Genomic DNA, 25,519 nt, shown 5'->3' with positions numbered 1-25,519 from the left:
ATGCATTGTGCCTTGGCATCCCATCCAAGGTGAGTTCTCCTGCCTTGTGCACAGTGTTGCCATGGTTGGTTGCAGTAAGTTCCACTAAAACCGTGACTAGTGTTGTAGATGAGTCTTGTTTTTTTAAACACTGAAAGGTTCGAGAATTAGCAGAGTGGCTGCACTATGACTGAGAAAGATAAATCTTGATCTACATCTAGTACTATTAGACACATCGAAAAACCAAGACTATGATTTCTGACCATTTTTTGACAATGTTTATATGGTAAAATCTCACAACATTATAAATGGAAAAATACAGCAATGTCTGTGGTGATTATCTTTCTCCGGTAGGACACCGTTCCCAAGTGATCCCATATTGCATCATGTCTCCAGCAAGCTACAGCCTGTGCCCCTCTGGTTGAGACTAGGACACTGTTTGTGGCATTTGAGGTCAGCCATAGTCTAATAACACTTCTTAAAAGTTTGTAGTTCCAGCAAACCCAAGGATACTATTGGTGCAACTAGCATCAACAATCCCAGTATCCTGAACAGCGGCCTGTACAGTTTAGTGGATCTATCTGGATCTGACTTGCAAGCATAATAATTTCTGCTACACTTTGGTGTGAAAGGAAGGCTAGCATTCTCAAGCATTCTAGCATTCTCACTGAGCTAGGCCTGTTGAGTTTTGGGGAACTTTTTCCTGAGTTTACTTTGAGACCAAGTACTGCCATGTCTGCAAAGAGGGTGTCCATATCTCAAATGCCCTGCTTATTGATGAGGGCACAGGTAATGAAAGTGATTTTTGGGCATTCTGTGCTGCTTTTGTGCGGTTTTAATGGGTATATATTTGCCTCTGCTCACCTTGGTATGAACAGCGACTGTGATTATTGGATTAACTTAAATAAACAGACTTTGCACTTGAATCTGTCTCTGAGGATGAAGGAGATAGAGGCTGAATGTGTCTCTATTGATTTTTCTGCTGGACTTCCTGGGTGATTACTCTTTTGTGTCTGTTTGCCTTTTCTCTCGATCTTTCTCAGTTCTATCGTTCTCAGTCTCTCTCTCTCTCTCTCTCTCTCTCTCTCTCTCTCAGTAATTACCAGCTCACAGGTGTTTTGTTAACATCGCACCTAGTGATTTGATCCATGAGGGAGATAAAGAGTAGAAAATTTCTGCACTGGTGCTAATCATGGTTCTTCCTTCCTAGCAGCTGCTGACTGGACCAAAGTCTGTATCAGTACTGAATAGATTAAATGATAAAATGAAACTGATTAAAAGAGTTTATCCAGAAATGAAATGGACACAGTGTGTATGTGATGCTTTTCCCATTTTTCTTTAGTAAATCAGGTATCCAGATTGGTAAATGTTATATTGGTGATTTAGTTGTTTGGATTGATATTCTAAGCTGAGGTTTTGGCACAGCTTAAGCATATGAATGTCCGGTATGAACTGTCCCAATCAAGCCATTCAAGTCCATGTTTCCCCCCACTTTATGGCATTCTGTATTCTTCATAGCAGTATTTTTGACCTTAATGGATTGGCAGCCAGCAGTTAACCATGTGTAGGAGTTGTCATGGGTGATGCTCTTTAAACATCAGGATAATGTGACCTTCACAGTGAATTTGCCATTTAGCAAGATGCCAAGCTCCCCATTAGCATCCATTACAGCTCTGATATGGATTATCTAGATTTCTGCATCCGTACAATCTGCTATGCATGCTACCACATCTGTAACGAAACAAGGGCTGATAAATGGTTTAGTAGTCTGATGAAGACAGTTTCGAAATTGCTCCTTTCTATATTACCTTGTGTGTAAATAATAAATGAAACCATTATGGGTCATCATTTTGCCCTGAGCACATTTATTAAACTCTTTCTTCCCATGACGCACACAAAATATTGTAGATCACTACATTTATTTGATTATTTAAATAAACATGTAAAATATTTTGTTAATACATTATTATGCTTTTATTATGTAAATACAATAGAATACAATAATAAAAGAAGGTCTAATAAAGTTTACATATTGCGTATCGCACAGCTCCAGTGTGATATTAATACTTGTGTATTTCAGTTCTTTTGAACCACCCACTTAAGTGAATTTTGATGCATTTAGACTCATCTGACATTATTTTCAGAGCACTGTAATGCAAATAATGTCATTGTAGATATTATTTTTATGATAAGTAGTACTCTCTATTTTCTTATTTTTTTTTCAATTGTTTTGAGCTCGAATTTAGAATTCTGTTTTATTCGTTTTTATTTAGATTTCTAGATTTTATTTCCCATTTTAGAGACTGATTGAAAGTTGAAGTGAAATTATTTTCATGGAATACTTGAATACACACTGCACATATGATATGAACACTGCACATTTTAATGGTTTTGGGCAACGAGCTCTTATAGGTGTGATGTTCAGCTGCCCACATACTTTTTTTTTATTGTGTATTAGTGACATGCGCATGGATAATGACATGACACTCATGCTTTTTTGTGATGTAAAAACATGAATTGAATTCTGATCTGACAATTTCCATTAGAGCTGTACAGTTACATATTGTGTGTATATTCAGTGTAGAAGCACATATGACAGCAGCTCAGATGTTATGCGAAAATGTCACATTTTTGCATTTATACAGTTCTGTAAAATTCATGTTACATTACTCACCATCATTGAGAATTAACAGTAATCTTATAAATTAAGAGGAATACACACATTTACACACACACACACACATACGTAGATTTATATTAAGTGTATTATAACCTACATAAAGGTAGTCCACAGAGCTACACCATCACCTGAAGTATTGCACCACCAACATCTTTGTTTTTATTTTACTGTATTATGTTTTTTAACTTGTCCCTCCTACCAACACCAATAGCTCTTAGGTTACAAAGAACATATATCTAATTTAAGATTATCTAATATATACTAATTTATACTGTCCTGATGAATAAAAGCAGTGAAAAACTGAAATTGCAGCACAGTGAACTAGAGTTAAGGAACCCTGGAAACTGCATTAGCCTTAGCTCTGAGAAATCCCCCCAGTGCAGGGAATATATGGAAAACCAAAGGCCCCAAAATGTAAACTCTAGTTATTACCATTATCAAGATGGTATGGCTAGCCAAACAGGTCTGTGCTGAAATATTACTTGCTGATTTCAGAACCCACCAAGTTACACAATCAGTATAGCAGGGGTGTCCAGTCTTATCCAGAAAGAGCCAGTGTGGGTGCTGGTTTTCATTCTAACCAAGCAGAAGTCACACCTGATCGTCTATTGAAAGCCAAGCTTAATTAACCAGGTGGAATCAGGTGTGGCTCGTGCTTGATTGGAATGAAAACCTGCACCCACACCGGCCCTTCGCCGATAAAATTAGTCACCCCCATGTTATAGCATCTATAACCTCTACTGATAGCTATAGGGATGTAAAGTTAGCATTTTAACCAAAGTGTTCAGAAGGAAAAGCTTTATGATTTTAATAAAAGTATGATAATAATAATAATAATAATAATAATACACTGAAAAAAGCTCATTGAATTTACTTAATTCAATTGCATACTTCGGTTCCACATGATTGTATTGAATTACATTAACCCAGTTTGTTGTCATACATCCAGCATGATTTGATTGTGTATTTTCAGAGCCCTGACTAAAATCAAACTCCACACTCTCACCTGAGCTGAGAATTTGAACCCCGGTTGCAGGTTTTCTGTAACAGCAACATTAGCACTGCACTATTCTAATGTACATTTTTTAGTTATGTTAATTTGATAGTATAGTTATAGAGAGGCCATGAAAAAAGAAAACACGCCCTTCTTCAATTCTCTGTTTTTATTTATCAGGGTCTAAATAACAATTGTGTGGTCCTAACCAACTTCTACAAACAAACAGATAACCTCAGATGACAGCAAAAACAAAACAGATTTCAATATGCAGTCTTTCTTTTTTTTTTTTTTTTCAAAAATTATTCAGAAACCATCAGTGCCAACATCCTCACAGGATTTCTTAATGTTAATTGGTTTACATTAATACTACTTGAATTGATCATACTCACTCTACATAATTCAATCTAGTAATTAGAAACTTGTTTAAATCAAGTTTAGTATAGGAATCGAAATCAAATTTTGATGAGAAACTTAATATTTTTTTCTAAACTATGCGTAATATGTTCTCTTAAATCTGACCGACCACATATTCCATTTTTTTTCAGTGTAATAATAATAATAACGCTGTTGTTATTATTTTGGCTGCTGCTGTTAGGGGTTGCCACAGCGGATCATTGGTCTGCATATTTGTTTTGGCAGAGCTTTTACACCGGATACCCTTCCTGACACAACCCTCCCATTTTATCCGGGCTTGGGACCGGCACTAAGAGTACACTCCCAGCGGCTGGGTTGGTTCCCGGCCCGGGACGGTGGTGAGAGCACAGGATCCTTAGCCGCTAGACCACCAGGGACCCAGTGTAGTAGTATTAATAATAATAATACTAATTTATTATTATTATTAGTAGTAGTAGTAGTAGTAGTAGTAGTATTACTAGTAGTAGTGGCAGCAGTAGTAGTGGTAGTAGTAATGGTAGTAATAGTAGTAGTGGTAGTAGTAATGGTAGTAATAGTAGTGATAGTAGTAATGGTAGTAATAGTAGTGGTAGTGGTAGTAGTAGTAATAGTAGTAGTAGTGGCAGCAGTAATAGTGGTAGTAGTAGTAGTAGTAGTAGTGGTAATAGTGGTAGTAGTAGTAGTAGTAGTAGTAGTAGTGGTAATAGTGGTGGTAGTGGTAGTGGTAGCGGTAGTAGTAGTAGTGGTAGTAGTAGTAATAGTAGTGGTAATAGTAGTAGTAGTAGTAGTGGTAATAGTGGTAGTAGTAGTAGTAGTAGTAGTAGTAGTGGTAATAGTGGTGGTAGTGGTAGTGGTAGCGGTAGTAGTAGTAGTGGTAGTAGTAGTAATAGTAGTGGTAATAGTAGTAGTAATAGTAGTGGTAATAGTGGTAGTAGTAGTAGTAATAGTAGTAGTGATAGTAGTAGTGGTAATAGTAGTAGTAATAGTAGTAGTAATAGTGGTAATAGTAGTAGTAATAGTAGTAGTGGTAGTAGTAGTAGTAGTAGTAGTAGTAGTAGTAGTGGTAGTAGTAGTAGTTTAGTAGTAGTAGTGGTAGTAGTGGTAGTAGTAGTAGTGGTAGTGGTAGTAGTAGTAGTAGTAGTGGTAGTAGTAGTGGTAGTAGTAGTAGTTTAGTAGTAGTAGTGGTAGTAGTGGTAGTAGTAGTAGTAGTAGTGGTAGTAGTAGTAGTGGTAGTGGTAGTAGTAGTAGTAGTAGTGGTAGTAGTAGTAGTAGTAGTTTAGTAGTAGTAGTAGTAGTAGTGGTAGTAGTAGTAGTTTAGTAGTAGTAGTAGTAGTAGTTCGCAGGTTTCAGGCGCGTTTGACTCTGATGGCTTTCCACACGGATCCGCGCACTCTGCTGTCTCTCCAGTACGAGTAATAATCCGATTTACTTTTGTTTCCAGATATCACAGGCTACGTCCATTTTCCCTTTACCAAGAACCAGAAACTGCGTTTGCTGCACTTATATTTTGTATTTCTTTTTAAACGGTTGTGACTAGTTTTTTGTTTGTGTGTGTATTTTTTTAGAATCAGTTCCAGTATGCGTCCAGGAACTGCTGATGAAGGAGCAGTGTGCAGCTCCACCGGCATCCTTCAAGTGTAACGCCAAAAAATTCCACTCGCTTCTTATTCAAGTGCTCGATGTGAGAATATCTGGGTTTGTCACAGAGGAAGCGAGGAGTCCAGCACTGAGAGACACGGATCCGCTTTCCTCTCTGTCTCTCTCTCTCTCTCTCAGCCATTTTCTTCATGGATTGAATTGTGCGACTGGGAATAGACATGGAATAACATGCCGATGTTTATGTTTGTCGGAGGTGTTAAAGAATTGCACTGGAGCACACCGGATCATCATGGCTCTGGGGGCAAATCAGAGGTAGGCTCATCTGGGTTGTTTCTATGTGGTGAATGGGCGACGGTCATGATTTCTGGCCAGATCCTGGGGAGAAAAATACAACAGCACAACACAACACAACTGGAACTTTTCACCTGCAAAATATGGACAGTTTACTGTCAGTGCCATTACCATGATCTGCTCTTTTAGTCTGTGCACTAACTTCCTTCACAGCTGAGATTTCACTAATACTGCAGAATGCTTGTAGCCTTCCACTCATTATATCATGCAGAAATATTAAATCTGATTACTGCATGTGCCCACATAGTTTGGTGCTATTATACCACCTGCTTTCTGACACTTCATGTATCCCTCTAGAGCTGATCTAACACCCTGAACTGCTTTCATTGCATATCTCAGTCAGATATGATATATTTCCTCTGTGCACTAAATCTGGGTTATGACAATGTTGTGTAGGTGGGAAGTGTGTATCAGTCCCACTTGTATCTTCATACACGTTATTCAGGCGCAGACACACCATCCAGCCCAGAAAATTCTGGGTCAGATATGGCCGTGTGGCACTGGTGTATTGTGGACCGAGAGTGACCTGACTGTGAACAGCTCCATTCGAAGGTTGGGTCAGCGAGTTTCAAGTCAGAAGACTTTTAATACACAATACATCATGAAACAATATTTGAGCCAGAATCGTCAGCTGTCTGCGCTGGATGGTGTATTGTGCACCAAAAGTGACTGTTAACAGTGCCTTTTGAAGGTGGGGTCAGCTATATTTAAATCACAACACTTTTGGCAAAATTCTGGATACATTTCAGCAGCTTCAATAAAATATCTCATCAAGCTCTCTCTGTGGTCTCTGTGGTGCCCCAGGCTCTGTAAACAGTAGAAAAAATAAATGCGAACCGCCAACATCCAACCAACCAAGTGGGACAAGGAGGCATCTGCATTTGCCTGCCAATCATACTTCCTGTTAGTTCAGAAAGCACTTCGGGTGTTCTAGCTTAATCAGTGCATGTAAGTGACTTGGCAAGGAACACTGAAGGGAGGAGGTGTATTATTTCAATTTTTGATTTTCAAACAGCTAGTTTTATCTAACTTCTGGCAAAATCACTTATTGTACCTTTAAGCACTTATTGTACCTTATTGTACCTTTTTTTTTTTTTTTTTGACAAAAAAAAAAAAAAAAAAAAAAACACACTGCAAGCCAATGCAGGAGATGCAGCTAGTTTGGTAGTTCTTCTTCCATGTTTCGGGACGACCTTTATTTAGCATTAATGTAATTTAATGCATTTAACCTTTCATTTAGACGTTTAATAAATAAAATTTTACTGGCAGTGCCAACTGTTTGTGCTACCCAGAGGAAGTAATGTTACATTACTGACTTGCCTTGTGAATAAACTTGTCTGTGTGGTAGCTCTGCTTCAGCTTTAAGAAACCCATCGTGTTCTTTCACAGATGACTAATCAAGGCTGTTTAATAGCAGTGCCTAGTTGTACGTTTAGTAAAACATAGCTTGCAAATAGCAGTTCTGCTGCCGTTTATCACAAAACGTATTCATGCACCATAGATTTTATTGTCTATGCCTACACCATCACAGGCATAGCCTTTCTGTCTGCTGATTATTGTCTGTTGGATACTGTTGCCTTTTTGGGCTATACCAATTATCGGCTGATGTGTCAGTGCATCTCTACATTGAAGGTTATCACATCATTTGAAATGTGGCCCAAACACAATAATTCATATGCAATGCTTGTGCAGCATTTCAGGTAATCTCTTTTTTTTTGGTGTTCTAGCAGCCAGATTCACATGTGTTCATCACTGTTATTCCACAGCAGTAAGTGGGGCAGATGAAAGTGGTAAGCACTGGGATGTCACTCTTTTGCTGTCTGGGATAACTGCTCGCCTGCTTTAGGAAATCCAGCTTAAAGGTCGAGCTTTGGCCATATGGCACCCTCTACACGGTTTATCTTAACACAAGCACCTTAATGGTACGCAACAGGAACAAACACATGCAAAGAATGATCTATGAAAAACCTAGACTTGAGACTGGGTATATTTATCTAAAGCTAAGCTAGACTAACAATAAAACATTTACAGTTAAAGTTCTGTGCTAATCACTGGAACATTGTAAGAAATCTCACAACTGCCAGGGAGCCACTGCTGGGTGCTTGTGCCCTTAGGACTCTCTACTCAACTTAGCTTGCCTCACTTTTGATAAAAAAGGCAATGAATAGTAATAATAATAATGCCGTTTAAACTGCTCTCACTACCCAGTAATAAACAAATATATACCAGAGCAATAGTAATTTGAAACGACGCTGCATAGTGGTCCCTATGTAAATACCACTTAATTTAGTTCTCTTAGCAAAATTCCAGCTATTCAAAGTAGACAGATGCTTTTCAACAGAATTTCCACACCACAGTAAAGCAGTCTTTTTCAAAATCTTTGTTGCTTCAGGAAGACTTGTATAAGCACAAGAAGCAAAGAAAACACTAAAGCAAAGCTGCATACTGTACAGCTTACGTTCATTAAATTTTAACTTTTAAATACTTAGTAGTTGTATATATCATTATACTATAGTATATGCCTACATGGCACTAAACCATAATTGTATGTTTATTTTTTAATAATAAATATATTTAAATAGAGGTGTTATGTGCATCCAGAATTTACTAAGAGTAAATTAGCTAAACTGCATTAACATACTTAATTGGGAAACAAGGCGAGTAAATGCAGGTAGTTTGCGATTAAACTGAGAGCAAATGTATCAGCACAACATGTTTAGCAACTGCCAGTGCTGCATATGAAGACTGGAGCAGAATTGTCGGATGAGAGTGTAATAGTGTAATCGGTGTAATCAGTGTGATTGGAGCCTCAACAATGCTGTTAAAGGAACAATGTGCTAATCTATTCCTGTTTAACAAGTGTCTGATTAATTAGTTTATATGGTTAATTAGATGTGTTAGGAACACTAAATTCACTTGTCGATGCAGTGTTTGGTATTTGTTGGGGCAAATACTCTGTTTATTGTATTTTGTATTATTGTTTGGTGGTTTAGATTATGTTTTTGTGAAACAGAGGTTCATGTGACCAGAGAGTGACTGTTTGGTTCTTGAGCCTGTAACTACTCAACTCTGTGCCTAGAGTGTGTTATTCCACTAACACAGTAATTTGCCAATGATTGTAGTGTTTAATTTATGAATGAACGATACATCACACATTTTACCGGTTTATAGTTAAGAGTTAATGTTCAGAATATCCACGAGACAAGTTAGTTCCTGTTATCACTTACATTATAACTTAGATTAGGTGGAGCGTCCACCATACTATAGAAACAACCATGTATTAGAACAAGCACAATAATGAACCTATTTTTCATGTTACAGCCAGAACTACAGTCTGAGCCTTGCTGCTATTAAAAACAAAAATAATGCACACTTTCTGACAAATCAGAATTGAGAATTCAGCCACCTTGTGGTATAAATATAGATGCAAAGACAAATAGGACATCAAATAAAATTAAATACAAAGTCACATCACCTCTACTAACATATTAAAGTGCCCTTGTCAACAATGCTGTTCATAATAAATCGATACTGTGCGTAATTGAGGATCTGGAACTGTGTTGACGATGGTGGTGCAGAGCACAGTTTAACACACCAGTCTCCCATAGGTACTCAGTTGGGTTTAGATCTGGTGACTGGAAAGGTCTTAGAATGTGATTTATCATTTTCAGACTCATCAAAACTCTGCGTGAGCCTTGGTGCCATGTGGATTGGGGCACTGTCATCCTGGAAGAGAGCGTTCCCATCAGGGTAGAAATGTTTCATCCCAGGATAAAGGTGATCCATCAGAGTAACTTTGTATTGATTTGCACTGACCCTTTCCACTCAACCATGCCAGCAAAATGATTGCAAGAGACACCTTTTTTTCATTTACTTCGTCAGCCATCTGTATATTGTGATACATCAAAATGGCTGATACGATATGGATGTATTTCTCAGGGATGCATGATTTACCCTTTTGTATATGAAGGGGTTCAGTGCTCAGTGTTCAGTTTTAACAGGAATAAGTCAAGGTCACAGGACTTGTGTTGTAGAGTTCCACAGGGTTAACAGACCCCCCAAAGACAAAGTGTGACTGAAAGAATTAAGGTCAATAAAAATGCTTTATGACACAAATGTAACTATAACTGGTGGAGATATGAGGTTTCTGGTATGGATTGATTTCTATTGGTTTTACTCCAGAGGGACTTTAGCCATGTAATACTTTAATCAATATTATCGCTGCTCAATTTAGTGTCTTTTAAGATCAGGCTTGCTTAATTAATTACATAACATAAACAATATTGGTTTAACTGATAGTGCCGAGCTCAGTTAGAGTTAGCTATTTGTGTTTATCAGTGCATTATGTCACGAACTCCCCATTCGTTTGATTGACCACAAACACCATGCTTCACAAGTTCCTCATGAGTGTGTTCTTATTTGCTTTCTGGCAGGCTGTGTGATAACTTAGCCATGTGATATGTTATCCACACTGAGACAATAAAATGTCTTCAGTCAGAAAGAATTCTATCAGATTTTTATATCGTCAACTTGTCAGATGCTCATCTTTATGGGGTGAATAGGAAATTGTCCTTGGACTTTCTCTCAGAGACAGATGAATCTCTTGCAGTGCTAATTCTAACAGTGACTGGACATCAGGATCAGCATATAGCATATACTGTACTGTATGCTGCATAGAGTTTGCATATAGCAGATGAACAGTAAGTTATTTATGTCTGTACACAGAAGTTTGTCAGCATTATGGAGGTAACATCAAGTGGACAAGGTGTTTACACATTTTTCAACAAATAGTATGAATTTTAAAGACCTTTGCCGAAAATATTCAGAGTTAACTCAAAGACAATGGGCAAAAATGATTGTATAAAAGTACATTCAATGATCCAAACTTTCCAATCAAATAATTGAAGAAACTACTTCACTTGAGAACTTTTTAAACAGAATTTTCTCTTGTATATGGCAAATATTATGATATCACTCTTATGTAATATTTAACCATGAAACAAATGATCACACTTATAAAAGTTTCTATGTTTTAAATTGCTCTTAGTTTCAGTAGGAACCCTGTTGTTGCCTTTGACTGTATGTGATTACTGTTGATATAAAATATGAGATGGGAAATAGCTTGGTCATCCATCACGATGAGGAAAATTCAACAGATTTCAGCACAAAAATGACAGATGTTTGTTGACCTGCACAGGTGAGGCAATGGATTAAAAATGTGGTGAAATACATGCATTATTAAGCACAACAAGGACTAAAGCAAAGAAAGAAATTTAGAAAGAAAGAAAATATTGGGTCTTGAACAGTGTTTTCTATTGGACCCTATTGAAATTCTATGGTCTGATTTGAAGAGGGCCTTCCTAAAAATATAAATGAGCCAAAAAAAAATTTATATATGGAGGAGTCTCATACATCCTTCTAGAAGTGTCTCCAACCTTGTCAGACATCATGGGAAAAGGCTAAGTGTCATTATTCTCAAGTATCATTATTTACATGTGCTATCTATTTTTTTTTTTTAATTTGTGCTCATTTTAATGAGGGGTGCCAATAATTCTGTAGTTGACTGCAAGTGGCAAAAAATGGTATTTTTTTCCTGTGTTCCAAAATTTCTATTTTTCCATTCTAAGTTTGAGAGGTGCTTGGAATTACTCAGAACCATTCTAGCTAGTATATCACCTTTCGCTGTAGGAAGGCACTTATTATTTTTTAATTGACAGTGCGTTGCCTTTGTAATACCGATAGCTCTGAAGCCTAAAATATTCAGACGAGTTATAACAATCCACACCTTTTGCTTATTGTTTTTGATAGCATTCTGACAAATCTAAATACATCTGTTGGTGACATTGGTATTGTAAAGAAAAAAAAACTATAATCACAATATATGCACCCCTAGACTGAAGACTTTTTAAAAAGTCATAAAAATTGCTTTTATTGTATTGTTCTTTGTGTAAATGGATGCTGATTTTCTTGACTTAGCCAAAGTCTGGACAAGTATTCAGGTTTCTAAATACTGCTAGTATAATAATATCAGCCTTGCTAGACCTGTTGGCTATAAATTATGCCTCATATGTCACTCATCTCTTGTCCCATAAGCCCTACTATGCTCACTGAGTGCTTTCTGACAGTCAGTGGACTTCTTGCTTCTCCTGACGTCTGGTTTCTGTTTATGTCTCTCATCTTTCTTTACCCCATCCACGCTTCAGGCTATTGGCCCAAAGGCTTTTGATATGACCACTGGGACATGATGAAGGTCAGGGTTTTATTACACTGAATTCCCAGGCCATATGTCAAGCTCTGTTCTCTGGTTGTGCTAGAAATCATTCTATGCAGGCAAATAGAATCACCACCTCAAATCTTGTCATGTTTAATGCTGTTTGCATAATTAAACACAATTCACTCTCAATACTTTTATCTCCCTGTGCATTTAATTGTTTCAATTTATCAGCATATTAGCAAAGAGGCCAGCTTTTTCAACTACCGAGGTATCCACAGGAGGCGGGTATCCTCCTCAGCAATAGAGTAAACAAACACCAGCAAAATAATTCATTTTATTAATGCATATAAGAGAGAAAAATGGATAAAACTGAAGGGATGTGGGAGTGCTAAATGAATATTTAATTTATCAGGGAAGCTTGGGCCACCCTAATGAATTGTAGTAGGCTTTAGTAAGGAGGTGTTGAAGAAACAGTTCTAAGCCTATTTACACTTTCAGGCCCAGATTAACAAAAGTTTGTGTGTGTAAAAAACGTGCGAGCTTGAAAACACCCAGAAAGCTGATTCAGTAATAGGGTCTACAGAGGATTGTCTCTTTCACATGACCAAAATAGCAAGTGTGGTTTGTTTTGTGTGTTTGCCTTAATCAGTATGCACTTTGGGGAATTTCTAGGTAAAGATGTGACATACGGGGCAATACAAATAGATCAATTTAAGCATGAAAGTCACTTCTCGAAAAGCGATTGTGTGCACAAATGAATATCATTGCAGGGCATGCATTAAATTTTGCATAAGCCTGTTTTACCATTGTTTTATTAAAGTTCACCAATTATGTCATAATTTAGACATAATTAGACCTAATTAATAATAAGCTGCTTTTATATTGGACATTTATAATTGGGGAAACCAATTACAATTCCTGATTCATCTATTTGTTGTCATCGTCAACACCCAGATGCAGTTAAACAGTTTATCTGCTAGAGGTCTTTTCTTGGTATTGTTTGGCACCATTTCAACATACACATGCAGGCTAGCGTTTTGCAGCACACTGAAAAAATGTCTGTCAGTGGAATAGAAAGTGCACAGTATTCCAGGAGAAATGGACAACTGTATGTTTGTCCTGGGAAATAAAGCAGAAACTCATTTGCTTAATTTGGTCCCAGCAAGTGGCTGTGCTTGAAGCATGTAATATTAGAAGGCACTCTGAAATCAATTATGGTAAAAAAAAAAAAAAGAAAAAAAAAAAAGAAGAAGAAGCATGACCGGTATACTGGGCAGTTACGGAGAGAACACTTAGAGTTGCTCTTAAAAAGCAAGTCTGTTTTCAGTAATAGTTATGAGATAAATGATGCTGCTGTGAAGGGAAACAAATATGAACAAGAGGTTATAGCAATTTATTTGCATTGTGTTTACTGGTATAAAGTTACAGTACTACAAAATATGAATACACTGCATTGTCTGTTGTAGTTATATAAATAGGTTATTGAAACTAAAATGATTAAACCTTACGAAGTAAATAAAGCAAATATTATTAGTGACAAGTTATTGGATGTATTCATGGGGCCCCTTTGTTGTGAAATTTTAACCTATGTGACCTCCAACCCCAAATGAATTTGCAACCGCTACTTTAACACAGTTGACAACACCCTGGTGTGTAATTGAGCTGATGAGCTGAATCAGATGTGTTAGAGCAGGAAACACACAATAGTGTGCAGAGCCAAGGAAATAAACAGCCACTTACAGCTCTAAAAGAATGTTTCAGGACAAGGGTGTCCAAATTTATCCATTTATCTAACGTGGCTGCAGGTTTTTTATTCTAGTCAAGTAGAAGCCACAGTACAGCTCATCAGCTTTTTGAAGGCTGAGACTAATTGATTAAATATGTTCAGTCAGGTTCTGCACCCACATCAGCTCTCTGCTAATGAGACTGGACAGCTTTGTTTTAGGCTATCCACTGTTTACTGAACCATTTGTATTCACACCATTTATTCCTTAAAAACAAACCATACTCTTAAAATACTGTTGTGATTTAGTAGTAATTAGGGATGAACAATTTTTTTTTTTTTGTTTAGTTGTCAGTTGCACAGTTGTCACGTTACAGTTACAAATTCGAATGTACAGTATCTCTTTGCAGCAGTCATGTTTTTACACACTTACATTCTACATTTACAAATTACTGGTTACTCTGCCAAAGCACATGATCATAACTTTAGGGTCTTTATAAAGACTGGAAGTTTTCCCATGTGATATGGCTATAAATATGTTTTACGTAGAAGCCTGGAGTTTTTAGCTCCTTAAATTTGGTATCTGTATCAGTGACAGACTTTTGTATCAGTTGGCTCAGTTTTTAAGCAGATTTCCCAACGATAAACACAAGGCTATTAATTAACAGTAGTAAATAAGATACTGATTAGCTACTTATGAAAAACACAGCAGAAGAAAGCAACCCGCTCACTATTGACTAGGTGGTGAAAACAATTTGTGTAACTTATTTTATTTTTATAATATTTTATAACATTTTAAATTATATTTATATTATTATTCTCAGATGATACCCAAAGACTAGGTTTTCATGAAAAGAATCTACACTGGCTTCAGTTCGTTTTTTAAATTTTTTTTTTTCACAATTTTTTTGTATTATAGATTTAATTTAAAATGGATTAAATTCACTTTTTGGCCATCAATCAACACACAACAATCCATACTGACAAAGCAAAAACACGTTTTAAATTTTTTTGCAAACTTATGAAAAATCAACACTGAAATCTCTCATTTAGATGCATGTTCAGACCCTTGGCTAAAGCCAGCTTTAAGCTGTACGATTTCCGTCCCGGTTTTGCTGTCGCAGACACAATGGCACATCGTAAAGGATAATCTTTAGGTGGGAGTTGAGATCAGTGGTCTTAGGATACATAATGTGACATGCTCACCAGCAGCCACGCCACCGCCCGTCTCTAGAACTTGACTGGAGTCTACTTGTGGCAAATTCAGTTGATTGGACATGATTTAGAAAGGCACACATTTGTGGGTCTCACAATTCACAGTGCATTTCAGACTGAAAACTAAGCCATGAGGTCCAAAGAGCTCTCTGCAGAATCGTGCAAATATATAGTAATTTTTTTTCCTCTGGCTGTTATCGCATTTCCTGTTAAGCTGCTTATTACTAAAGCCACCATATTTCACTCTGTCCTCTCTTTTAGGGTAAGGTTGCCTTGGAACAAAAAATGAGCTATAGGATAACGAGCTCTAGAATTCAGGTAAGTGGATTCGATTTTTATTTCATTTTCATGTCATTTTGCTTTGTGTTTTGATCTGTGCTGAATTAAATGCATACCAATTGTGCTTGAACAGGCGGTAAGGTGATTTAGGCAGGACATTAACTATTAATAATAGTTAACTAGAAGGTATAGGGTAACTAATTCATGGAATTATAATTTAAGGACCATCACTTTACCCATGAAACTCATTTAAATAGTTTGTACCTTTGCATATCTTTCTAGAAGGATGACATTGCTTTCTGTTGTGAAGTTTTCGGTGTTTGTGTCTTGCATGAACAACCATTTTTATTTGGCGTTGTTGTATTGCATGATAAAGAAGCCATGTGGACCAGATCTGCTTTGAAAAAGAGAGTACAGAACTTGAGGAGAAATCCTGACCAAATGAATGAACACATTAAAATATGGCTTATTAAATAAAATAAATGCATAGTAAATAATTGAAATAAACAACACAGTAAGTAATTACTGAATATTCCATTAACAAACTGCCTAATAACTCACTCAAGTCAGTTACACAGATTAATTAGATTTTCCCTAATAAATGTCTCAGCCAATGTGTGTAAACATATTCTTCATCTATATTTATATATAGATGAATAATTGAACCTAGCTTATAATTTTAATTACACTTATATTACAGATTACACATATTTTTATGTATCCCTTCAAAAATCATGACTCAGAAGAAACTTATTTTGAAATTTTTGCAGCACCATGTCAACATATTTGTATCATTTGTAAGTGTCTGCTTTTATCTGGAGGGAAAGTTTCAACATGCTAAACTATGGCTTTAGCTTTAAGCTTGCTTGTAAAACTGCATATATGTGTGCAAAAATGTAAGAAAGTCCATGTGATTGCAGATTGACATAAACTCCCCCTGCTGTTACACTAGCAAGCAACAAAATGACAGATGACAGTAGCAAACTAAATCTATATATTCTCAATTATATGGTAATTATTTGTGATGCGGTGCAAAAATATATCAAACATGTGAATATATTTTTTAATTCCTCTGACTAACAACATGAAATGTGGCATCCAACAACGTCTAATGTCCAACGTCTAGTTTTTGCTTTCCCAATTTTTTTGTTTCTTACTGCTATAAGAAACAAAAAAATTGGGAAAGCAAATTTTTGGGAAAGCAAAAGTCAGTTTAGGAGATGCTGTTCTTGCTAAATAAAAGCAGTCTTAAGCTGACATAATAACCTTTTCCCTCATAAACGTACTGCTTTCTAATTTTAAAGCAAATGTACACATATTGTGCACATAATTGGATAGACAATATTTTGTAATAATATTGTAGACAATATTTTGTAATATTTTGTAACAATTGTAACTATTTGCTAAAAGATTCTGTTTAAACCCACAGAATTAGTATATTAACCCATTTTTGCCCAGAAACTACAATAAAGAAATTAGCCAGTGAATTTTCTATGTCTGAGGAAAACAGATTAGATTTGGTGCTAGGCAATTCTTTATTATATTTCTTCAGTATTTAGTCCAAAAGGGGTTACGTCTTTGTAAAGTAGAGTTGTAAAATCCAGAAACATGATAAAAAAAGTACAATAAGGAAACTGCTTTCACATGAACACTGCAATAAAATATCAGTCACACACAGATAAAGTCTGATACATACTACAGTAATGTACTGGTAAATGATAGACATACAGTATACAAACTTTTGGGAAGAAACTATTCACTTAACTTCTAGAATTTTTTTTCCCACAAAATTCAAGGCTTTGATTAATAAGTGTGAAACATGACAGCTGCAAGAATGCATAAATCCATAAAATACATGAAAGACTAAATAACATACAATAAGAAAAACTGACACTTGTTGTGTTTTTAGACTTGAAGTCTAAGAGCAGCTGCAGAAGGGACTTCAGTATGGATGTACAACATTGGGTTAAAACACTTTCTAAAGAAAAGCTAAATGATGATATTTAGAAATTGTCTACTAATACTATATGGCAAAAAGTATGTGGACACCCGACCATCACACCCAAATGTGTTTTTTCCCCAATCTGTTGCCACAAAGTTGGAAGCAGACAATTGTATAGAATGTCTTTGTATGCTGGAGCTTACCAGTTTCCCTTCACTGTAATTAACCCAAAACTGTTTTAGCATGACAATGCCTCTATGCCCAAAGCGAGGTCCATGAAGACATGGTTTGCCAAGTTTGGAGTGGAAGAACATGAGTTCCTGGCCTCAACCCCACTGAATACCTTTGGGATGAATTGGAACGTTGACTGCACCCCAGGCCTTCTTGCCCAGCAGCAGTGCCCAAACTTAATAATGCTCTTGTGGCTGAATGAGCAAATCTCCACGGCCATACTCCAAATCTAGTGGAAAGCCTTCCCAGACGATTGGAGGTTATCATAACAGCAAACAAGGACTAAATCTGGAATTCAAAACGCACATATGAGTGTTATAGTCAGGTGTCCACAAACTTTTGGCCACATGGTTTATTTCTTATCAGAACCCCAAAAATCTGAACATACAGACAAGCAACAAAACATCAGCAAAATCCTGCCTTGTAATGTGAATGCAGGTGAGAGAGTGAGAAGATGGATGAAGTGTGAAAGAGAGAGAACAGGGGTTCAGCGAAAAAAAATTGAGGGTGTGAAAGAGTTATTTCAAGTTTCCTAAGATTCTCATTAGCGGGTCTGGTGTAGAGGCTGTGTATTAGTTGATGTCAGCATGCCACAAATGACCCATGCCATGCCAATTACAAATTCTTGGCTCACTCCATTTGCTCACTTCATCACTCTTTGCCTCTTTGAGATCTGAACCGAGAGTTTTGCATCTTGTCTGCTCCAAATAGTTCAGTACTTAGCTATGTTGTATCCAGTTGTCCCAGGCAGTGTCTTTTCATAAAAAATACAACTGTAACATTTATATTAAAATCCCTAATTTATGTTTTCTCATCTCAGTGATCAGTATTGGTAAGAATGTAAATAAAACACTAAGGGAATTGGACAGTTTTAAAGCTTCTCAAATGAATCACCATCATTAAAAAGCAGCAGTATCTTTACAGCAGGGCTTTCATCATTAAACATTTAATTACATAATGGGGCAGAATCCATAAAAATGAATATATCATAAATATGACCAAATCATCAGCATAGATCATCCATTTGTATGCAAATGGACACAAACAGTGTGTTAAAACTGAAGGATTAAAAAGTGCTGTATCATTTCTCATACTATGATGGTTTTATGTTGAGATGAATTTTAAGCCTAGAGAACAGCAGTCGTATATATTATTTGTAAATTATGAAAAAGTGGGAGGATTGCATGGGATTCCAGTTTTGAAAAGGAATCACAGTACCAAATTAGAGAAAATATTATGATGCTACATGTTTTCAGTACTGGTACTAAGGATAGTTGCTATACTTTCTGTACACCTATGGAGCATGTTGTTGCTCCATAGTTTGGACGTTATTGCAGGGGACTTCACTCTTATACACAAAGGGCTGGTGTGGTTGCAGGTGTTAATTCCAATCGAGCAGGAGCCACGCCAGATTCCACTTGTTTAATCAGTTCGTCTTGGTTTCCAATCAGCTATCAGGTGTACTTCCTGTTTGGCTGGAATGAAAGCCTGCAGCCACACTGGCTCTTTGCAGATAAGCTTGCATAATCAACCACATTAAAGGGCTCCTATCATGGAAACCCAAATTTTCTGAAGTAAAAAAGCTTAATATAATTTGTATAAAGCACTCACTTCCCTTTCTGTAAGGTCAGTTTATGGAAACTAAGCCGTAACAGCTCATTTTGGATTTCATTTTTCTTTGATATCACAGGAACAAACATGTTTAAAATATGCCTGCCCACATTACCTCAGGTAAGCCCTAATCAGCAACTTTACAGCAGGTTAGCCCCACCCAGTCACTGTATGGCAGGTTAGCCCCGCCCAGTCACTTTACAGGAGGTTAGCCCCGCCCAGTCACTTTATAGCAGGTTAGCCCCGCCCAGTCACTTTATAGCAGGTTAGCCCCACCCAGTCACTGTATGGCAGGTTAGCCCCACCCAGTCACTGTATGGCAGGTTAGCCCCACCCAGTCACTGTATGGCAGGTTAGCCCCACCCAATCACTTTATGGCAGGTTAGCCCCGCCCAGTCACTTTACAGGAGGACAGCCCCACCTATTCACTTTATAGCAGGTTAGCCCTGCTCAGTTATATTAAAATGAAAGATGTCACAGCCAGCACAAATTCAAAAGGAGTGGTCGAAGTGTTTTTAATTTTATTTATTTATTTATTTATTTATTTATTTATTTATTTATTTATTTATTTATTTGCAACATCCCTGTGCATAATATACTAGGCATTATATGGGGCAGGCTATATCAAAACTTTACCTTTGAAGGACAGGGTCACTGAATATAAGGCAGTTTTATGTAATAAAATATAATAACATATACACCATTCTCAATATGCTATTGCTAGCTAGCTTTCACCTCACTAATCTGTTTGGAAATTCTGTAGCTAGTCATTATGTTAATAACAATACAATTAACATTCGTCCATGTTTAAATCATTTTAACAGCTGTTAACAGTCAGATGCCATTATTTATCTTAGAGTCTCCTAAACAGTTGTGCAGGTGTTAGGAGTGGGGCATGGTGCACCTCTTTTCACTTGTGAAACAATCCAGTCAGAACAGAGGCCATTTAAATATAGCAGTCTTAAAGAAACAGTAAAAAAAAAAAAAAAAACAGCCTGCGGGATGAAGGCAGGTTGGAAAAATCCAAAACTGAATTGTTTTTTGTGCAGAAAACCACACACGAAAAAAAAAAAAAAAAAAAAAACAGTGTATGATATGGTACCTTACAGACAGCACCAGTGTGGTGAGAGAAGTTCTCCAGCATTAGATTAGCCAGATGCTTTTATCAAAATGGTAAGGGAATGTTGTCATCCTACTCTTACAAAAGTGAGCTTTAATGGCAATGAGTTCACTGATATAATCCAGTTGCTCTGCCATTACATTTCAAGGACACACTGATATTTAGTGTTGCAGGAGTTGTGCCAAGTGTCACTAAAACCAGGCAAGTGTGGCAGTTTTATTGGTGTTTGAGTATATTAAAAATAGTACATAGCAACAACAGCCAACAACCGTCAAAGAAATGAAAATCTTATTGCTGTCAGTATATTAGGCTCCAACCAAGAAACAAACACAGCCTACACTGACTGCAAAATCAAATATTTTTCTTATTTTGGACTAGTGTTCCATTCACTAATAATGTAAAATGGTTACAAAGTTATGATATGATGACATATACAGTGTGATGTCTATAGTATTCCATACTTGCAAATTATATAACTATATTTAGACTTAGCATGTTTCCCATAGATTTGAAATATACTTGGCTGGTGGTTGGGGGACCAGAGGATGGAGACTGGGGGAGTGAAAGAGTATGCTTTATAAACATTATATATAACTCTCACTCTTTATAACTCACCTGTCTGACTATTGGTGCTGACAATACTACTTACAAATATTTAATTTCATCTTTATTTACATTGCTCACTTTAATTTAAAATTAATATTTGCTTTATACTTATTGGTAGCATAGTGGCTTTCGATGGTGGTGTTTCAGCTTCATTAAGTATAAATTCATTAAACATACAGTGTTCCATGCACTACCTGGGCATATGACTGATCCACATTGCTTCAAAGATTTGTCTCAAATAAATAAGAATTTCCTCAGATTGTATTTAGTCTAGCGGACTCATCTAGCAGATTGACTGTAGGGGTGGTCATGGTCAACTTTTCCTAGATGTTTTCATCTCCTGATGAAGAGAAGAGTGAGCTGTGCGTGAGCCTCTTTTTACTAATCGTTCTAGCACAGATCAGTTATAAACTGCCTGACACATTATCACTGTCACCACATTATCACTGGCAACAAGAATGTGAATTATGTTTATCCATTTTAAAACGTGCTGCATGGCTACGTTAAAGTTGAATTGGTTGAATGGAGAGCAGGATATATTACATGCTCAATAAATGCAGACTAGCAAGCTAAAATACCTATTTCGTTCAGTAGATACATCCATGTTAATGTATTTTAAGTAACTGTGTTCCAGTTGTCTTCTTTGTTGGTCATGTGCTACAGCCTCAATGTGCACAGAATATGACTGAGTGGAGCTGCACAACAGATGTACACAAGCAAACTGCTAATGCAGCACAGTTTATCCTAATCCTTTTTAGTATTGCATGTTATTAGCTACCAATAAATCTCACTGGGTAATTAATGTCCAAGCCTCAACAGGGAAGAACCTGTACCAACTCTCTCCCACGACCTGGAGCTGTGCTCACCACCAAATTGGAAACATGGCACATTGGATTTTTTCTGATTGAATGAATAAATATGTGATATTTTTTGATAGGACAGAATATACTTGGGTGGTCATCAGTATAGCTGGGCTCCCCAACCAATTATCACCAATATGATATAGACTTCTCATTTTTAATAGAATAAAAACATCAAAATCTGAATCTGTTCATGTTCTGAATTTCCATATAAGCCATTTCATTGCTTAATATGCGTTATTATATGACTGTGCATTTTTATGAATACACTGCTTACATTGATTCCATTCAATTTGTTGTTATTATATAATCTGTTATGCATTTCCCCTTAGTAGGTTCACTGCTAATATTACTGTACTTAACATGGCATCAGTATTGAGGTATAAATTTAGGTGTTGTGATGGCAACATAAAAATAAAAGATATTTCATGTTTACTGCTTAAGTGCTCGAGAGAAAAGACCATGTTAGTGAGATGTTTATCTTGTGTGTTGTGAAATTCATCAAGAATCATTTGCAACTTTGTTTGTGGTCCTCAGCCTCCTGTTGCCTTCACTGGTCAGCACTTTTTACTGATTTAAGTGGAATCTCTCACACAGGGCTTATAGAGAGTTTCATTTTGCTGATATTCAAGCTGATGTATAAACACTTGAATCTGCTCTCCTTATGTGCTCTCCTTCCAAAGACAACCTGATCCACTCCACTGATAACCGTTCTAATAAAACCAGCGCTTAACTGGAGGGCTCCAGTAACAAGGCACTATTTAATCTATTATTCATCATCTCTAATAAAAAGTGCACCAGCCATTCACACACTGATGGTGTGATTTTAACACACACTCACTGTGTTATTGTTTATTCCAAACAATCTGTGACCATTCCTATTTAACACACTTTGTTTTTTTCCCCACACTACAAGTTCACAAGCAGAAAAGCTTTTTCTGGAATATATTTCAATATGGAATTTCTGATGTTTTTTTTTATTTGTGGTGTTTTCATTAAGGCTCATAAAGAAAATTATTGAATAAAATGTGTCTTAACTAGAGGGCTTCAATCACCAGACGCTGTTTAATCAATTATTCATCACTGCAGGTGCGGAGAGGCTGTGTTTAGTCACACGGTTAGCAAATTGGACGTTTCATTAGATTGGGTAGTGCAGAGCTTGGATTTCATCTTATGTGAATCAGTTTGATTTGGTTTCCCAGATGGAATGGGGCAAATTAGTTCATCAACCAAGACACATCTGTTTCTTTAGGTTTGCTTTGGAGCTACAAGGCTAATGAAAGTCCTCTGATCCAAATTAATTTCCATAAATTCATTGATCTATATCAAATTCATTTCCATGTTGCTTCAAACTCCATCCAGTTGTTCAGTGATGTCACACACTTGCTGATGTGGTTTAGGATAGTGTAGTATCAGTATCAGGCCAAGTTTTATTGGGTAGTTTGAGTGATTTATTGATCCAAAATAACACTAGTTAGTTCCAACACACATCCATATGACCTGAAGTACATTACAACTGTGAAGTTAAATGTACTGCGTTAAAGCAACCGACCATTTTCTGTCCGTCTTATCACATATTGGAGTCTGATTTCCTTGGAACAACTGCTTATGTAAACTTAGTTTAGACTGATTCATTCAGAATATTTAAATGTAATAATATATGATATTAATAATATTCTGAATGAATCAGTACAGTATATCAAGATATGAGGATTTGGTTGATATAGATTGTTATTTATTAAAAAAACACCATATTAATACTGAGTAGGATCCTCCTTTGCTTTTAAAGCCATAGATATAAATCCCTAGATGCTGTATTCGGTATTGATCGCTGTTTACGAGACACATCATTGGCTGGGCGAGATCTGCCATAAATGGGGCGATGCTGAAAAAACAAAGGGCTCTACCCTGTCAAGTGATAGTTAGAGGTCTTTCCAAAAGGAATTTCTGTGTGAAGATGGTGAGCACGTAATATACAGGCCATAATGTGATACCTGGAAAGACACTACAACACATATTACCCCTGGTACCTCTGAAAAAAAGCTACCAAACTGCATCACTTTTTTTTTTTTTTTTTTTAATGATGAGAGCGGATTCTCTTCTATAATTTAATAGCCATCCCTGGATAAAGCTACTCAAATCTAAATTAATTACTACCTGATACAGTACGACTTATTTTTGGAACAACACAATAAAAGTTCTTGATAATCTAAGTCTTATACTTCTAATAAAAACTTTGTGTCAAAGTGCATGATGTCAACAACTTTTTTTTTTTTTTTCACTGTTCAACCATCCAGTTTCGGTGGGGCTGTTGTAGTCCATATAGTCCAGCTTCTGCTGTTGTAGTCCATGTAGTCCAGCTTCTGCTGTTGTAATCCATGTAGTCCAGCTTCTGCTGTTGTAGTCCATATGTCTCAAGGTTTGATGTGCTGTGTTTCCGGAGATGCTTTTCTACTCATCACAGTGAATATCCCAGGAAACCAGCAGTTTCTGAAATAGTCAAACTAACCTGCATCCATGCCATGGTCAAAGTCACTGAGATCACATTTTTCCCCATTCTGATGTGAACATTAACTGAAGCTCTTGACATGCATGATTCTATGCATTGCGCTACTGCGTAGTGACAGGGCGTGATGGTGGAAGAGCTAAAATCTTATATATATATATATGTATATATATATATGTATATATATATATATATATATATATATATATATATATACGCACATAGAAATCTACAGTGAAACTATTAAGGTTATGGTTATGGTTCCGTCATATGTCCTTTTGTGTAATTTGTATTATCATTGAACAATGTATGCTCAGTGTATGTACTTATATTTTCTTAGCCCTGCTAGCCCAGTGCATGAAGGTGGTGTAGTCAGTTAGACAAAATGTGACATATCTGATTTTGAATCACATTACACTAAAATATATTGCAAAATTAATCAGGTCTACATATAGTGCAGAAAGTCAGATATTGTTGGTGGCACGGCATATTTTCTTGATTTCAACACACCCATATCCAAATAAAATCATCACAGTTAATTATCAAGTTCTTCATGAGCCAAAGCAGCTGTGTTAATACAGGCATAAAAGGGAAAAAATGAGGAACGCTGGTTTTAAACCATTGTGTGTCAAGTGGGATTGAGAAGTACTCATCGAATAGGCCTATATTTAAAATGTCATTCAGATGAGTTCATCCTTCACAGATCACGGCAGATTCGTCATTTTGTTTCCGTTAGCAACGTGAATGAAGTGTAATTTTCCTTTAGAGATTTGCTACCAGATTGGTGCTGTCTTTGAGGATAACAGACTTCAGCTGAGTTTACGCTTACTGGAAATGTCATGACACACCAGAAAAAAAAAAATGCTGGCAAGCACCCGCTGTTTTCTCAACATATTTTCCACCTGTCTGGATATTTTTGTGTTTCTGTTCCCCACTGTTTCTCACGCTCTCATGCGTTTCCAAACAGTACAAACATTAACAATAGTGCTACATGGAAGAAAGAGGCAGTATCATCATCAGTTTTGTTACATTTTCTTGTATCATATTGGTTTTTATTTATGTAAAAACAGGAACGTTTTCATTTTCTTTTTTTTTTAGCAAAATCTCATGCTACTAATTACTAAAAATTAAATCTTAAACTTATGATCCACATGCGAATCTGTAGCATTGTGGATTAAACTTAACAAATGAGCAGAACAAAACTCAACAAAAA

General features: G+C 36.5%; 1 protein-coding gene across 2 annotated transcripts in view; it reads left to right on the top strand.

Annotated features, from left to right (window-relative positions):
• The first annotated feature begins 5,447 nt into the window (after positions 1–5,447).
• lrfn2b (leucine rich repeat and fibronectin type III domain containing 2b) overlaps positions 5,448–25,519 on the top strand; it is a 120,167-nt gene continuing 100,095 nt past the window's right edge. For both annotated transcript variants that reach the window (XM_026944518.3, XM_026944517.3), the window contains exons 1-2: positions 5,448–5,960; positions 15,413–15,469. The gene's annotated coding sequence lies outside the window, so the exon portion shown is untranslated. The remainder of the gene's footprint in view (positions 5,961–15,412; positions 15,470–25,519) is intronic.

This window comes from Pangasianodon hypophthalmus, chromosome 19, assembly GCF_027358585.1.
Source record: "Pangasianodon hypophthalmus isolate fPanHyp1 chromosome 19, fPanHyp1.pri, whole genome shotgun sequence".
Classification (NCBI taxonomy): domain Eukaryota; kingdom Metazoa; phylum Chordata; class Actinopteri; order Siluriformes; family Pangasiidae; genus Pangasianodon; species Pangasianodon hypophthalmus.
This window is presented reverse-complemented; position numbering and strand designations above follow the sequence as displayed.